This window comes from Equus asinus, chromosome 6 (genome assembly GCF_041296235.1).
Source record: "Equus asinus isolate D_3611 breed Donkey chromosome 6, EquAss-T2T_v2, whole genome shotgun sequence".
NCBI classification, from domain to species: Eukaryota; Metazoa; Chordata; class Mammalia; order Perissodactyla; family Equidae; genus Equus; species Equus asinus.
In genome coordinates, this window is record NC_091795.1 from 40150270 (window position 1) to 40166770 (window position 16501).

The window sequence follows — 16501 nt, forward strand, 5'->3', positions numbered from 1 at the left end:
TTTACCTCTCATGGTGGCCAAATGTCCCTCTGCCCATTAGCACTTTAGGTTATAGTGTTTTGACTTATTCAAAACATGGACTGATGGGGCCGGCCTGGTGGCACAGTGGTTAAGTATGCACGTTCCGCTTCAGCGGCCTGGGGTTCGCCAGTTCGGATCCCGGGTGTGGACATGGTGCCGCTTGGCAAGCCGTGCTGTGGTAGGCGTCCCACATATAAAGTAGAGGAAGATGGGTATGGATGTTAGCTCAGGGCCAGTCTTCCTCAGAAAAAAGAGGAGGATTGGCAACAGAAGTTAGCTCAGGGCTAATCTTCCTAAAAAAAAAGAAAAAAACCCCATGGACTGAGCAAATACAGACATGAGGTGCCATGTTAGACAGAGGAGACTCAGACAGCCTCATCTGACCCAGAGTCCTAAGGAGGGTGAGGCAAACAGGGCTATGCTTTGGAACTGAAAATTACAGGGCCCCCAAATTTAAAATAATTATGTCAAACAATGGAGAAGAATTTCAGAAAGATGGGGGCAGCAGCGTAGTTTTTGAATCTCCCCAAACTCTCTCATGGAAATAGATCAATCAAAACCAAATGCCCACGGGTAGCATTTGCCACGAGACTAGGAACTCTAAAACAAGAGGGTGAGGCAGACCACCACTAACAGGCACAGAGCTGCCTGGTCACATCATCTGCACCAGAGAAAGCAGCAGACAGGAGGAAGCATCTGATGGACATGAGGGCAGGAGGCCTTCAGAATGCCAGCATGTATTCACTGGAAAGTGCTGTGGGCCACTCTGAGAACAGCAGCTGAGACTGGGAAGAGTTTTGCCCAACCCCAGAGTAAGAAGTATGAAAGGCCCGGGATAGAGTCTGAATGACCGGAGCAGTCTACCCTCTACATCTTCAAACTGAGCTGCCAGAGCTCCTTTCCAAGATGTGGCCCACACAGAGGAGAAACTTCTGGGATGAACAGACACAAAGAGAGACGTCTTGATAAAAGTTAGAGAAGGGAACAGAGCCAAAAACCCACAGAAAGCAAGCCTCATGTTTTTGAATAATACCTTGGAAACACACACAGAAGCTCTGTGAAGTTACAAAAAGGATCCTCAACCACACCTCCTTTTCAAAGTGCATTAAAACTGATTTCACCTAAAAATGAATAACAGAAAAGGATTGAGATCAGATCCAATACAAAGGTAGTATGGAAAAAAGAGAATAAGGAGCAGAATAGCATCCCATCAGACAATGAAAGAAGTCAGAAAGGACAGGCCCACAAACCAGATCAAAACCATCACCTGCTATTCAAAATGAGCTAAAAGATTTTAGGAAAAACAGTGCAAAAGATGAAAGAACATATTTGAGGAGGGAATGAAACTATTGTTTAATGGGTATAGAGTTTCTGTTTGGGATGATGAAAAACTTTTGGAAATGGTAAATGCTACCCATGGGTGTTTGGTTTGGGTTGATCTATTTCCACGACAGGGTTTGGGGCGATCACAACCTATCCTGCTGCCTCCATCTTTCTGAAGTCCTGCTCAATCTTTTGACATAATTTTTACAAATTTGGATAGTGGTGATGGTTGTACAACATCGTAAATGCACTTAATGCCACTGAATTGTATGCTTAAATGGTAAATTTTGTGTTATGTATATTTTACCAGAATAAAAAAGATGAAGGAACAACATAAATCAGAACTAGGTAAGATGATAGAACAAAGAACAGAATTAAAAGTAGAAGAAAATTCGAAAAATGAAGATTGAATTAAAAATAACATGAGTGAATGAATATAATGGATAATTCCTTAAGAAACGAGAAAAGGAGGAAATTTTTTAAAATCTTAAGCAGATAAAAAGAATTCTAGAGAAATGGCAAATATAAAAGATAGGCAAAAAATCTAGGACAATTCTGAAAAGGGTAATTCAAATACATGTTAAGAATTTAGTATGCCTTAAAAGTGACACTTCAAATCAGTGGGACACATTAGTCAGTAAATTGTGATACATCCGTGTTGGGGTGTAAATCATTTCTCTGGAAGGATCTGCAGCGTGGCAAAAGTAAATGTGTCTAAGGGAGAAGGTAAATGAGTGGCTGGAGAACTTGGGTAAAAGGGTGAATTTCCATTGAATCCCCTTTTGTACCTTTCTCATGTTCTATCCTGTGCATCTATTACCTCTGAAATCTGACTGCCTGAGTTCAAATGCCAGCTCCCCCAATTGCTGACTTTTCACCTAGGGCAAATTCTTGACACCCTCCAAGCCTGTCCTCTTATCTGTGAAATGGGGTGAGTGACTTCGTGGGGTACTGCCTGCCACAGAATAAACTCCCAATAAATGTAAATTACTAGTGGAAATAGCCCAAACTTCCATGAACTGTGAATGAACAAACTAGTGTGGTGGATCCATACAATAGAATATTATACATTCATAAAAAGGAATGAAGGACTGACACACACTAAAACATGGATGAACTTTGAAAATATTCTGCTAAGTGAAAGAAGCCAGACAAAGTCACATATTGTGGTATATTTCATATGTGTGAAATGTGCAGAAAAGGCAAGTCCATAGAGACAGAAAACAGGTGAGTGGTTGCCGGGGGCTGGAGAGAGGAGGGAATGAAGAGTAACTACTAAAGGTTAAGGGGGTTTCTTTTAGGGGTGATGAAGATGTGATGGGGTAGACGACGATGGTTGCACAGGCTTGTGAATGGACCAAATGCCACTGAATTTGCAGTTTCAAGGGTGAATTTTATGGTATGAAATTATGTCTCAAAAAATCATTTTAGAAATGTAAAGTACCAATTTTCCCATGTTAACTATCCACTGTCCCCATCTCTCCCCTCCTCCCACTCCAATTCCATTCCATGTCCTCCCACTCTTCCCCTGATCACCCCCTCCAGATGCCCCATGAGGCCTCCCAAGGAGCAACTCTGGGCCATTGGGCACATACGTCCTATGCTGATGGAGCAGCGACCCCATGTGAATGCACGCCCACCGCTCTTGCCCCATGAGCTGGACACTTCCAACGTATTTTTTTTCTATGCTTTGGATGATGGTGATGTTTATAGAAGCAGCAGGGGGCAAGGTGGATGGAGGAGGACCTCGCAGGCCCCTCAAGTTAATATGTCTGAACAGACATTTTTTTCAAAGAAGATATACAGATGTCCAACAGGCGCATGAAAAGATGTTCAACATCACTAATTTTTGGGGAAATGCAAGTCGAAACCACAATGAGATATCACCTCATGCCCATCAGAATGGCTGTTATTAAAAAGACAAGAAACAATCTTTTGAAGAGGATGTGGAAAAAAAGGAACCCTAGCACACTGCTAGTGGGAATGTAAATTGGCACAGCCACTGTGGAAATCAGTATGGAGATTCTTCAAAAAGTTAATAATAAAACTATCACATGATCCAATTATTCCACTTCTGGGTATTTATCCAAAGAATATGAAAACATTAATTGGAAAAGATATATGCGCCCCATGTTCATTGTGGCATTTTTCACAAAAGCCAAGACTTGGAAACAATCTAAGTGCCCACTGACAGATGAATGATAAAGAAGATGTTGTATATATATATATACAATGGAATACTACTCAGCTATAAAAATGATGAAATATACCATTTGCAACAATATGGGTGGACCTTGAAGGGTGTTATGCTAAGCGAAATAAGTCAGACAGAGAAAGACAAATGCCATAGAATTTCACTCATATGTGAAAGATAAACAAATGAACAAACACATAGATACAGAGAACAAGTTGGCAGTTACCAGAGGGACAGTGGGTGGGGGGAAGGCGAAAGGGGTAAAGGGGCACATGTGGATGATGATGGATGGCAGTTAGACTCTTGGTGGAGAACACAATGTAGTCTATACAGAAGGCAAAATATAACGATGTACACCTGAAAGAAAAAGATTTAGGCTCCTCCAGAAGTTTGATCTCGTCCACCAGTAACCTCTGGATGCTGTGCTCTGAAAGCCAAGTTGGCTGCCTACTGGCGCTTGCAAATACTGGGGACTCCAATGTCACTTGCTCTTCTAAGTGCAATGTGACTGCAGCCCATTGCTGCATGTCAATAGTAAAGCCGCTCAATGATCCTGGCCTCGCGTGTTGTTGCAAAGGTTAACTGAAGTGGAGATTTGTGGGCCTGGTGCACAGGTGTTGAGGAAATGATGATTTCTCTGCCATCCCTGTTCTGGGTGGGCCTCCTGCTGCAGCAGCTCCCATGGGGAGGCCCCTGTTATCAGCTGCCCCGACAGTAACTCAGCCCTGGCCGTTCATTTGGTAGATTCCCTTATGATTTGTACTCACCATCCCCAGCCATAATCATTCATGGATGAGGCAACACAAACATTTTGGAGAGGTCTGTTTCTCCTGTTTTCCAAAACACCAATGTAGTGGTCATGAGACATAAGGCCAGCATCCCTGAGAGGCTTTAGGCATTTCTCCTGGTCAGCCTAGACTCACCTGCTGCCATCTTCAACTCTATTTCAATTTTACTCTTTTAACCCTCACCTCAGACCCTGCTTCTGACTTTGGCCATTTCCCCTACTCCTGCTTCTTTTTATAAACTCCTAAAACCTTTCCCCTTTTGGCTTTCCCAGCCCTGGACACAGTTCTTTCCTCTTCCTCAGTTTGTATGCCCTTTCTCTCACTCTCCTGTCCAGCTCTCAGTTCTTTCATGCAGCCTTAAATCCCCACCCTCACCAACAGAAACCACAGTTGACAGCATCTCCAAACTCAAAAGACTTCTTTATGACTCATCTGTTAATTATATTACATTTATTTATTCAGTTTTATTAAGTTTTACAATGTATCAGAGTAAATAAAAATGTATATCTATATTTGGAAAAATAGAAGATTCTAAAAGTGGCTCCAACTGTCCTAGCAGCCTTATATTGCATACCTGTAGTATCGAGCAATTTCCTTTTCTTTTTCCCTCTCAGTGAAAATCTGCACTTTCCCCAAAGAGGTGTATTTGGCAGCCTTCTCACGCTCCCATTGAGCCTGCCTCTTCATGGCCTCCCGCTCTGGCCTCTGCTCTTCTGTGATGGGCTTTGAGACCACTGGCCCTGAAACATTGGATTTCCTCCATGGAATTGGTTGGTTGCTGAAGTCTTGGAGTAGAAATTGGGTTTGAGGCTTGGACAGGCCCTGGAGCTTGGTCACAGCAGTGGGAACAGGCTGCCCCTGGAGAGATATGCAAGATGCTGTTCTGTAGGGTACAGACCTTGAAGCAGTGGTCTGAGGAGCACTAGGCCAGGTGGGGTAGGTCAAACCTGGTCTAGTGGGGTTGGTGGAAATTGGCTGAGCTGGTCTGGCAGGACCTATCAAAGATGCAGGAGCTGGCCGGGCGGAATTGACTGCAGTTGGTTGAGCTGAGTTGGTAGAACCAGGCCGGGCAGGGTCAGCCACAGCAGGCCGATGTGAGACCAGAGCCCGTGGCCTCCGAGAAACAGGTCGAGCTTGAGGCTTGTCCACGGTCAGAAAAGGCAGAAGTACCAACCTGACCTTCTTGGGAGGTGGCAGCTCATCCTGGGATGGAGGTGGACACTCTTTTTCAGCACTGTCCTCTGCTTTCTGAGCTTTGACTTGAGTTTCCTCAGGACCTTGACCCTCGAGTCGGGTATCCAGCCACAGTTTGATAGCTGGGCAGGGCTGGGGGTGTTTGGGGTTGCTGGAGGTTCCCAGAGCCCTGGAGGAAGAGAGCCCAGTGTTTTTATCACTCTTCCTCCCCAGAGCATGAAACACCTGCACCGACTCCAGCATGGGCTGGCCGAGGCTGGTTCGAGGCCGCTTAAAGTTTTCTTGGCTCAGCTCGGGCTGATTCTTCTTCCACTTCATCTTCCGCATGCTTGTCTTCTCTTCCCCCTTGACTTGAATCCCTGACTGGTGACTCTCTCCAGCTTTCTTGGAGTTGTTTCCTCTGGTGCTCTTGGTCCTTTCCTGCCCATGGCTCTTAGTTGTACTGATCCTGCTGGGTGCAGCTTTCTGAGGTTTGCTGTTGGAGTGCTCGGCCTCGTTCTCAGGAGCCCTGTCACTGGCTGCAGCATTGCAAATAAGCCCTTCTGCCCCTGACAGGCACTCTGGGTCCTTTGGCTGGATTTTGGCCTTAGGAGCACCATCGAGAGGCTCAGAGGCCTGATGTTTGTTCTTCCTGGCATGATGGGAGGCATCCTTTCTGCCACTTGACTTTTCCTGCAGCTGGATGGACTCGATGGCTCCTGTCTCTTTGGCTTGGATCAGCTCGGGGCCTTGGGGTTGATCAAGGTCTTTCAAGGGGTCGAATAGTTGGGGAAGGTGACCATCCTCCATCAGTGTAGCGATGTCTGCAAAGCCACCGCTAGCCTCGGTCCCGTTTTCCAGTGTCCCTTGGCCCTCAAGACTCAGGCTACTCTTTCCCAGATCAGCGTTTCCAGAACCAGGCTGCTCCTGTTGCCTGAGGGGATCAATGCAGGTCAGGAGCTGGAGAATATCAGGAATTTCTAAAGGATGTAGCAGGGGATCTTGGTTTTCTATTGGGATCTGGTCGGGATCCAGAGGCTTTGAAAGGTTGGTGTTAAACTCATCCCAATTCTTTGGTGCTGGAGACAGTGCCAGAAGGTTACTTTTCGAAGTCTGGAGTGGAGCTGTCAGTGAAATGTCCCCAGGCTCAGGTGGTGGGTTACTCTGCAGCATCTGGGTATTTCTGCTACTGCAGGATTTGGGGAATTCCAGAGTTTGCTGTAGAAAAAATGTCTGGCCCAGGGAAGTCTCCATCCCCAGGGAAGTTTCCACCACTACAAAGGAAGCAAGGAAGAAGTGAGTCACTGTAGGTGAGATGTCCCCCCTAGAAACCAGTGCACCAATCATGCACCCTCCCACAGTGGGCAAGGCATTTCTACTAGCTCTTCTTAAGGATCGTGGACAGTGTCCTGTGCTAGGAGACAAAAGCAACTGTCCTACTTCTTACAGGATATCACTTGATGTCATTGTTCCTTAGTTTTCTCTGTATTTAATAGGGTTATAGGACAAATAAAAGTGATTTTTAAACTATGAAATGTTTTAAAAAGCCTAGGATTCGCCTGTAGAGTCCTTTGGATTCTGTCCACTTTCCTGAGAGAATAAGAACACTTCACACCGTGGACCAGGAGAGGGAGTGGAGCTCTTTCTAATAAAATCAGGACATGTCCTGAGCAAGGGCAGATTCTTAGCCTGCTTGCTTTGGACAGGATCTGGGAACAGAAAGTCTTAAATCCTCATGTCAATGAATGAAGGCAAAGTTAACCCTGAACTGCTACTATGAGAGTTATGCAGTGCCTTCCTAGGACACTAAAGCCATAGATCAGGGAACGGAGTCTGTTTCAGTGTGGTAGTACAGGGGACTGAGCACCGGGGCAGTGAGACATGTGGTGTCCTTTGTTGTCATTTGGGGTTGTCACCCATGTAGCGTAGATGGCCACTACTGTGTCCCCTCTCCTACCTGTGTTAGGCGTTCTTATGAGGAGTCTTAAGCAGAGAATACTGAGTGAGGGTAGTGCTTACTTTATTTTATTTTTAAATATTGGCACCTGAGCTAACATCTGTTGCAAATCTTCATTTTTTTTCTTCTTCTTCTTTTCCTCCCCAAAGGCCCCCACTACATAGTTGTATATTCTAGTTGTAGGTGCTTCTGGCTCTCCTATGTGGGATGCCGCCTCAGCATGGCTTGATAAGCGGTGGTAGGTCTGCGCCCAGGGTCTGAACCGGCGAAACTCTGGGCTGACGAAGCAGAATGTGCGACTCAACAACTTGGCCACAGAGCTGGCCCAGGGTAGTGCTTTATTAAAGTTGCAGGACATCAATTCTACCTGTCTGTGGCCTCACCACTTCCCAGCTGCAGATTTGACCTTATTTTTGATGTGGACCAGCTTCCTCTCTCTTGTTGCTGTTCGTACTCACCTTGAAATCTGGTTTGTGTGATGGGTTGAGCAGAGACACCATAGTAGAGCCCAGAGGTGGAGGCTGGTGGTAGGATATTTGTGGGCTGACTCTCCTTTAGAACCATCCCCATTTCTGGTTGAGGGGCAGAGGCCCCAGCTCCTGTGTAGGACACAGAGCCGTAGGACTGCAGGCAGGGGCCAAGTTCTCCAGACAGCAGAGGCCCCAGTATGCCGTGACCATAGTAGTACACCTGGCTTCCTTCCTGGTAGGGAAGTGACAGGCTGTGTCCCTGATTTGGAACCTGAGATGGTGTTCCCTGAGCAAGGCTGGCATAAAGTGATGGATACAGTGGGACCAAGTTATTGGCATCTGAAGTTCTGTCATACTCGGCTGCCATAGACATGGAAGAAACTACTGTCCTGGCCAATGACAGTCAGAGTGCAGTCTGCGAGTGAAGATGACTCCTGTGCAGTGCTTCCTGGGATGCCCCACTCAAAGAGACCTGGATAGGAAGCAGCTGAGGTGGAGCTCTGGCTCTGGCCAGTCACTCCAGATAGCGTGGTTGTGCTAGAATGTTGGTAAAGGTAGGCACTCCCCATGAGTGGCTGGGAAGAGGTGCCCGAGGCTGATGGCAGTAGCCATGCTGAACTGACAGCTGGAGCAGAGACTCTGGAGAGATTGCAGACACTTCCTGTTGAGGAAGCTGCATCGCTCACCACAGGAAGCGAGAGCTGCAGGGAGTTTGGAGTTCCAAGTAAAGATGGATTTTGGAAATTTTCTGTAAGGAACAAGAGGGTGATGAAAACTCAGTGAGATGATCAACTCTGACAATATTTGAGGAGCAGCATCATCTCAAGGTTGTTGCATCAGGAAGCCTCTCATCCCAGTGCTCACTGAGAGAGCAAACATCCACCTCTTTATGGTGGTTGTAAGGGCGGGAGCAGTTTGTTCCTTTCTGTGTAACTGCCTGTGCTCCCAGCTGCGGCAGAGATGTGCAGAAGCCCCATGTGGTGTGGGTCACACCTTGTTCTCTAGGCTGGAAGCCCCCTTCTCGCTGTCCATCCTTCCCTTGAGCCTCCCCTAGTCCTGACTCATCTACTCTTTGCTAGAACTGAAGTGTCTTAGAACTGGGACGTACTTAGAGACCTTCTGTTCTAACATTCTCATGGTACGAGTGAGGAAACTGCGGCTCAGAGAGGTCAGCTGGAGTAGTCCGATTCTCCCATTATGGCAGCATCATCACCAGGTCACAGAACCAAAGTCTCCTGACTTCTTGCCAGGACTCTGCTCTGACTGTTCCACGACCAGAACCCGGGAGAAGGAGACCTTCTAATAAGGTGTTTTCTTGGTCCCTTAGAAAACAGTGCAGCTGTTACCACTGTCTTCTTCAGTGTCTCATTTTGCTTGTACAGTTCACGTGCTGTTCCCTAGAGTTCACCCAGAAGTCAGCCCAGGTGGTAGGTGTAAAGGGTCGCTCTTACCCTCTTCAAGCCTGGTTTCTGATCCTACCTCCACATGACTGCCTGAGGGTGTGCATCCCAAGAAGTGCTTTTTGAAAGAAAACAGTAATTTAATCTCTCTGAGCTTCAGGTTACTCATCTGTGGAGCAGTTATGACAACAACAACAACAACAGGAATGGTAGTAATCAAACATGAATAAATGTTTATATTACATATGATTGATACTATGGAGGAAGATATAAGATATGTAAAACCAAAGTGAAAAATCATGAAAAACATATATCACAGAAATATACACATAATAATGAAATCTGTGGAATGTAGCAAGCATCAAAGCATAGTAAGTTTACTAATAAATGAAATTCTCTATCATACACGCTGTGTCTTGAAAGTGAATATTACCTGCTGTATTGTAGTGAATACTATTTAGCAAGAAACAGCCCAGAGTGGAAGGTGACTTTGAATGAATTCCTAGCCAGTACATTACAGACAGAGAAGATATATTAGTAAAAATTGCATAGCAAGCTGAAAAATGCTATAAATGTGAATGTATAGGTGGCCACAATATATGCAAACGGATATTTCAGTAAAAACTGGTTCAAAGCAGAGAGTAACATCCTAAGTGTAAAGGAATTCCATTATGTACTCATTCTTATTTTTCTGAATATGACTAAGTAACAGATGTCAAGCCTAGTACAAATATTTCTCTTAGTATAGCTGCATTAGAAGGAGAAGAGGACACTTAACAGCCATCATGAAGGTTTTTATATTTATCCTAAAACCCTGATTATAATTGCCTTCAACATCCAGGAAAGTGTCATCCCCAAAGACTAAAAACACCAACATCCTTAGAATCCAACTTTAAAAAATTTGGTATAGGAAAACTGACAGGATTCCACAAAATTGCCTTAGATAAATGTTGCATGAGAGATGTGGGGCTTGACTTTTTCTTTTTCTTCTTAGGCAGCTTAGATCTAGAAACAGATGGCAGCTGTTTCTCAGTGCGCTCTCTGTGTCAGGAAGAAAATGACTTAAAGATGAAAAGCAGCCTTGACTTGGAACCTACTTATCACACAAAGAGATTAGTCTGTCTGATTCAAGTTAAGAGATATTATTTTTTTAAAAACAATTTTATTTTTAATAGGAAAAACATCTACACAATTTAAAATGAGAATGCAATAAAACAGTGAAAATTCTGTTTCCTCCAGCCACCTGGATAATCACTTTTATTAGTTTCCGGATTATAGGAAGTGTCATTTCTAAAACATATTCCTAAAATGTGTTTATTCAAAACAATCAGGTGCCATCCATGTTCAGAGAGGCAATAGAAAAAAGCAAACAGGCGAGTCTGAGTCTGAGAAGCTGCTTTTCCTGGCGATGTCCTCTTCTGCCTCGCTCGCCTTCCTCAGCTATGAATGTGAGCATTTGCTCAAGTCAACTGTGCTTCGCCCTGCTCTGAGCACATTTCACTCTGCGCTCTTCCTGCTTCAATTGAAAATCTTTGGTTCCTTTAACATTCTGTGCCAAACCACCTCTTTTTCCTTGAGAGTTCCTCCTTGCTCTCCTCCTCATTCTTCTATTTCTCTTGCCTCTTGGTTCCTGTTGTCCTGTGCTGATGAAAACAATTCTAAACTTCCTGACCTTTGAAGTCTTGTCTCCCTACAGCCCAGTACTCTCCATCGTCTCTCCCTACTTTTCTTTTCACTTTATTTAGGTAGAAAATTCCAAACATGTGAATATTGCCTTTTGAACAGCACTAATTAAAATGTTTAAATTTAAATACTACAGTTGAAATGTCAGTGGAGGGAGACCATTACAGATGAAACCTCTTGGTATATATTGCTAGTTTCCTACATCACCTAGGATTTCTGTCTCTTTCTGTGGAAACACCCTCAAGAAGTCTCTGATTTCATTTCTAACTGGGTGCCCTTTAAGACTCAATATTAGAAAACAGAGGGAGCAGAGGAACAATGGATGTAATATCCTGATGTGATGGATGAAGAGAAAATAGAGTTTGTGAGAGAGTCAATGACTTGTCCAAAGTCACACAGCTCGTAAATGTCAAAGTCAAAACTGAAATTAGGTCGCCAAGTTTCTAATTCAATAATTTCCCTCATTTTCCCATACTATATGAATCTACTCCAAAATTTAGGGACAAAATTACATGATGAAAACTTTTGAAAAGTTAGTTTCCAGGGGCTGGCCCCGTGGCCAAGTGGTTAAGTTCGTATGCTTCGCTTCAGCAGCCCAGAGTTTCGCCAGTTTGGATCCTGGGCGTGGACATGGCACCGCTCATCAAGCCATGTTGAGGCGGCATCCCCCATGCCACAACTAGAAGGACCCACAACTAAAAATATACAACTATGTACTGGGGCGGGCATTGGGAGAGGAAAAAGAAAAAAATAAAATCTTTAAAAAAAAAGTTAGTTTCCTTACCTGACATGGTGAGACAAGATGAAGGATTGGCTGTGGATCCAAGTATGAGAAGATGATACCACAGGAAGTCTGAGTGGCTGCCACCAAAGAGCGGTGTGTCCAGTACGAAAGTCACTGGTCACACTGGTCACTTGCGATGATCCAAATTTATTTACAGACAACTCCATGGGAACCCCAAGATTCTACCAGGTGGCAATAGGTCTAGGGGGAGAATGATGTCACAGAGCAGGCAGTTTAAAGGTACGAGACAGCCAATAGGGTGGCCAGATTCCCCACAAGAAGATGGGATTGGGTGGAGGGAGTCGGGGGAGAGCTACAGCAGCACCTGCATGGCTGAGCTCTGGGGAGGTGACATCCTAGGAGCCACATGTGCTAGTCTCTCTTCCCCAGGCTCTTATGTCAGGGAATCTTCTCAACGTTCCTTATAGATGTTCATTAATGTAATTAACTCATAGTTCTTTGTATTCTATGAATTATACTTTATAATATATATTGTACATTAGTAATTACATGTACAGTTAGTTAATATCCTTAGAGAGGAAGGAAAAGGACATCTAGGTTGACCTATTACAGTTGTTCTGAAATCCTATCAGTTGATCTAATTGTGAACTTACTGCAGGTTTTAAGGAGCAAAGGAAAGGACTGGGAGCTCTTTCCGTAACTTGGTTAAAGAGTAGGGTGAGGTTTGTTGAGTGCCCCTTGTGAGGAGTGATGTGGTTCAAAGCTCTTCTCTTTCAGTTTTTTCCCCTTGAATCCTACCTTCCTTCGACAGGGCTGGGCTGGGCTGGGTTGGACTTGCATCTCTCTGCTGCTCTCCTTTTCTTTTTTCTGCATTATAGACCTTATTTCTGGGACCAGCCACGATCTTGTATCTTACCCTCTTGGATATTATTTCCTGTCACCTTCCAGCAGCAGAAGTCTTCTTTCCAGTGCCTGATGCTTCTGAAAATGGCATCTGCCCATTAGAAGTAGATGCCAGAGAGCCAGAGACAGAGCTGAGGGCAGAACTCTTCTCTTCCAGCCTTGGGTTGCAATTCTTTTGCCTGTAATTTGCTACCTCTGGCTCCTTGGACCACACAGGCCTCCTTGCATCCCTCTCTTTTATACATGAGAGGCATTTGGGGTCCTCCCCTTTCCTCCTCCCCTAAGTGTATCCAGTGTGGCAGTTGCTGTAGCCTCCTCCCTCTTGGAAACAGCCACTGTAGAACATTGGGCCTCTAGGGTTCTCTGTCGGCCATGGTTGTGTGCAAGGCCAGGCAACATGAAGAGGAGAATAGTGAGAGAAAGAGGAGGACATTCGTGGATAATAGGGAAGAGGCAAGGTGAAAGGGACCTGAAAACAACTGTCTGTGGATTTTTGGGTTTCAGTGAGAAACAGGTTGACACATTTTGCCTTCATTTTGTGTTAAGAGAACAGACAGTTCAGTATATATTTATTCATTTTGCTGGATGGTCCTGCAACATCCACGAATTATGTACACTAAAGAGAACCTTAAATTACTCTTTCTCACTTTGTTTTATGTGATATTACATCATTTATGTTATTCATTGGTATGCTTGTAGAATATGGGTTGTTTTCAAATGCTCTGGGTCTTTCTCCGTGTTTCTCCTGGTTGTGTTTTTAAGGATCCAACACTGGGAGACAGATCACATGCTGTTCCCCTGATGATTGTTCATTTAAGCGTCATGAACTAAGTTGACCTGAAGGGTTCTGTGGAGAAACTTACAAGGGGTCTGTGAGAAGCACTGTGGTGAGTTGCACAGTGCCCTCACGCCTAAGGAGCAGATGTCTGCAGTGCACCCGGCTGGCCTGGGAGCCTCTGCTTTTGTGCCCCTGCTTAGTGCTCTTCTCTCTAACCACTCTGGTGACTGCGAGACAGTGGGCGAGGGCTGAGTTGCTGCTGATTTGTATGTGGATTCAGCTGGTTTGGGGAGGAAATCTGTGGATCTAGTCATTTTCCTTGGTGGTAAGCTTTTCAGATGCCTAGGTGGACGTGTCTCGGGACTTTTCTAGTGTGAATGAGTAGGAGGTGTGTGATCCAAGATGCCAAGAACCCATGAGAAGATAGCTGCTAGATGTGACCTCCAAAGACACACATTTCATTTATAGGCCTATTTTTCCTGTTGTGAAATGTGAATGTTTTGAGTGATGGCAAAGGATGCTTACCTGAGAAGAAATTGTGAAGGGTGTTGCAGTGTAGAGATATGGCTTGAGCTCATGAAATCTTTGAAAGTTTTTGCCCTTAAGCTTTATACATCAGATAGCTTACTTCCATGACATTAGGATGTAAAGTGAGGCCAATGACATATCCACACACACACACAGGTCTGTCTCTTCTCTCTGTTCCTGTGGAAATGAAGGGAATCCAGAGCTACTTCAGATTAGGGTTGGTGGTGTAAGATTGGGGGAGCTCTGGAAAGACAAATTCCGGTAGCAGTAACATGTTTACACATGAAAATATTCACTTCCAACATCCAGTCTACTTAGACAAACCCTTACTTGGGCCTTTCCTGGTCCCAGCCTCTATAACCACTTTCTCTCCATAGTTCCAGCCATTTAACCTTAGCTTACAGCCTCAGCATCATCTTAACCTCTAAGAGAATCTTAAATGAAGCAGGAAGAACCTCAGAAGCTTTAGTCCAATGCTCTACACTCTACAGTACAAGCCTTACACACACAGAAAGTCTTTTTTTATAGTTCGGGTATTGTCTTGTTCCATAGAAACACTTCCTGCATTTTGTTCCCATGGAGATAACTGAGACTTGTCTTGCTGTAACATACACCACCCATCTATCCGTGAGGCTCTTCCTTACTCTCCCCATTGTCACTTGTTGATTTTATTAAGGCCTGGAATCCCTTAAACTCCTCCATGTATCCTGGGGCTCTACCACATACTGGCATATTTTGTTAGTATCAACTGCTTAGCTGTTTGGTGCTCAAAATATTCCTTACTCCTATATTTTCCATTCCAGTGTCCTGCGTACCTATTAAGGCATTCTTTTACCTCATGTTGGCTTCATACCTCTGAGGCCTACACTTTTGTTGCTTCCCATTCTTTTTGGAAACTCTGTTATGCTTAGGTCTAGATTTTCTTGTGTCAGCTGAGATGTTCCCACCCCAGCTTGTGTCATTTAGCAAATTGGAAATGCAAGACCAATATAGCTTTTACAGATTCTGATAGATTTATGTCACATTTCGTGTAGTCATGTCTATAGATATTTTTACCCTATGTACTTTTATGCCAATACGACACCTATTGGATATTTTTTTTCATAAGTTCCAAGTGAATATTTTCTGATGTAATATCAAACTTGAATGTGCCGAGTTGTAAGTTTTCAAACTATGCTGTGCTAACTTCTGTCGTTATTTTTCCGAATACCAACCTACTAATATTGACCCAGTGTTAATTATGTAAATATTTCTGAACTGTAAATGCTTGGGGTTTTGAACTTGGTTAGACTATGACTGTCCCAGAAATGTTAAAGTTGGTGATCATTTTATCCATTCATTCATTTATTCCATAACTCTGACCTTTCTGACCCTCCATTTACCTAGCTCTCCCATGGTTGTGAAGATTGTTAACAGTGTTTGTAAGATATTTTCAGAAATTAGAAAATAGAAAATAAAAAACATTTGCCATTAGAATTATCCACAGTTTAATCTGAAATTTAGTGCCCCTTCTGCCTTCAGACCTATTGTAGGACATGCTGTCCTTTGCCGTTCCACTTGTAGCCAAATTCAGAGTTTTCCTAACAGGGACAGCTCTCTGTGCCTGATACTGTATGGGAATCTTAGCCTTGAGCTCCACTCTTACCACTCTCAGTCATTTTTTGGTATTTTCTATAATAATCATACCGCCAACCTCTAGCTGATACCTGGCACAGTATAGGAATCCAATAAAAGTTTCACTGTAAGTGGGAGTGTAGGTCGTTACAATGGTTTTGGAGGGTAATTAGACAGTACTTTTCAAAATTTTAAGTTTGCATGTCCTTCTTTCCAGAAGTTCTACTTCTCGGAATTTAGCAGTAGCTGCGTTCATGCATGAGGATGTTCACATTGCAGTCTGTCTGTAATAGAGGACAAAAGAACTGAAAACAATCAAAAGTCTGTCAATGTTGTACTCATTATATAAAGTTTGGTAATTATACTCAATTAAATACTATGCAAGCATTAAAAAGAATAGAATGGATGTATGAATAAATGGACTGGGAAGTTCAGTCTGAAATAGATTGTAGACTATGTAGAGTACGCTGCTTTTACATGAAATAGAGGATATGCCTATATATATAAGGAAATATTTGTATATAATACACAATGAGTGAATGTAAGCACTTGGAAAATATCTGGAGAACCCCACAAAAAAACTGGGGGTGGAGGGTGAGACTTCACTTTTCATTCCGTGTCCTATACTGTTTGAAATCTCAAGGCTGTGACAAACGCACTCATGTGCATGAGCTGTACTACCGGCCTCAGGCGAAGGAGGGCGCTGTAGGCACCAGAGGGTCTGTTCGCTAATCGGGCTTCTCTGGCAGCCGGCGTGGCCACGTCATCAGGACACGCGGTGGCGCATGCGCAGTAGTAAGGATTTCGGTGCTGCCTGGTTTTCTGCCCAGGCGCCCGCGGTTGGCTAGCGTGTTCTGGCACTGGGGGCGTGGAACTGGGGAGTCTGTCACTCTTGGCGGGTAGTCGGCATCTTGGGACCCACAT

The 16501-nt window shown here is 44.2% G+C and overlaps 1 pseudogene; it reads right to left on the reverse strand.

Annotated features, from left to right (window-relative positions):
- Positions 1 to 4887: 4887 nt before the first annotated feature.
- Positions 4888 to 16501, reverse strand: LOC106828131 (uncharacterized protein C2orf78-like; annotated as a pseudogene).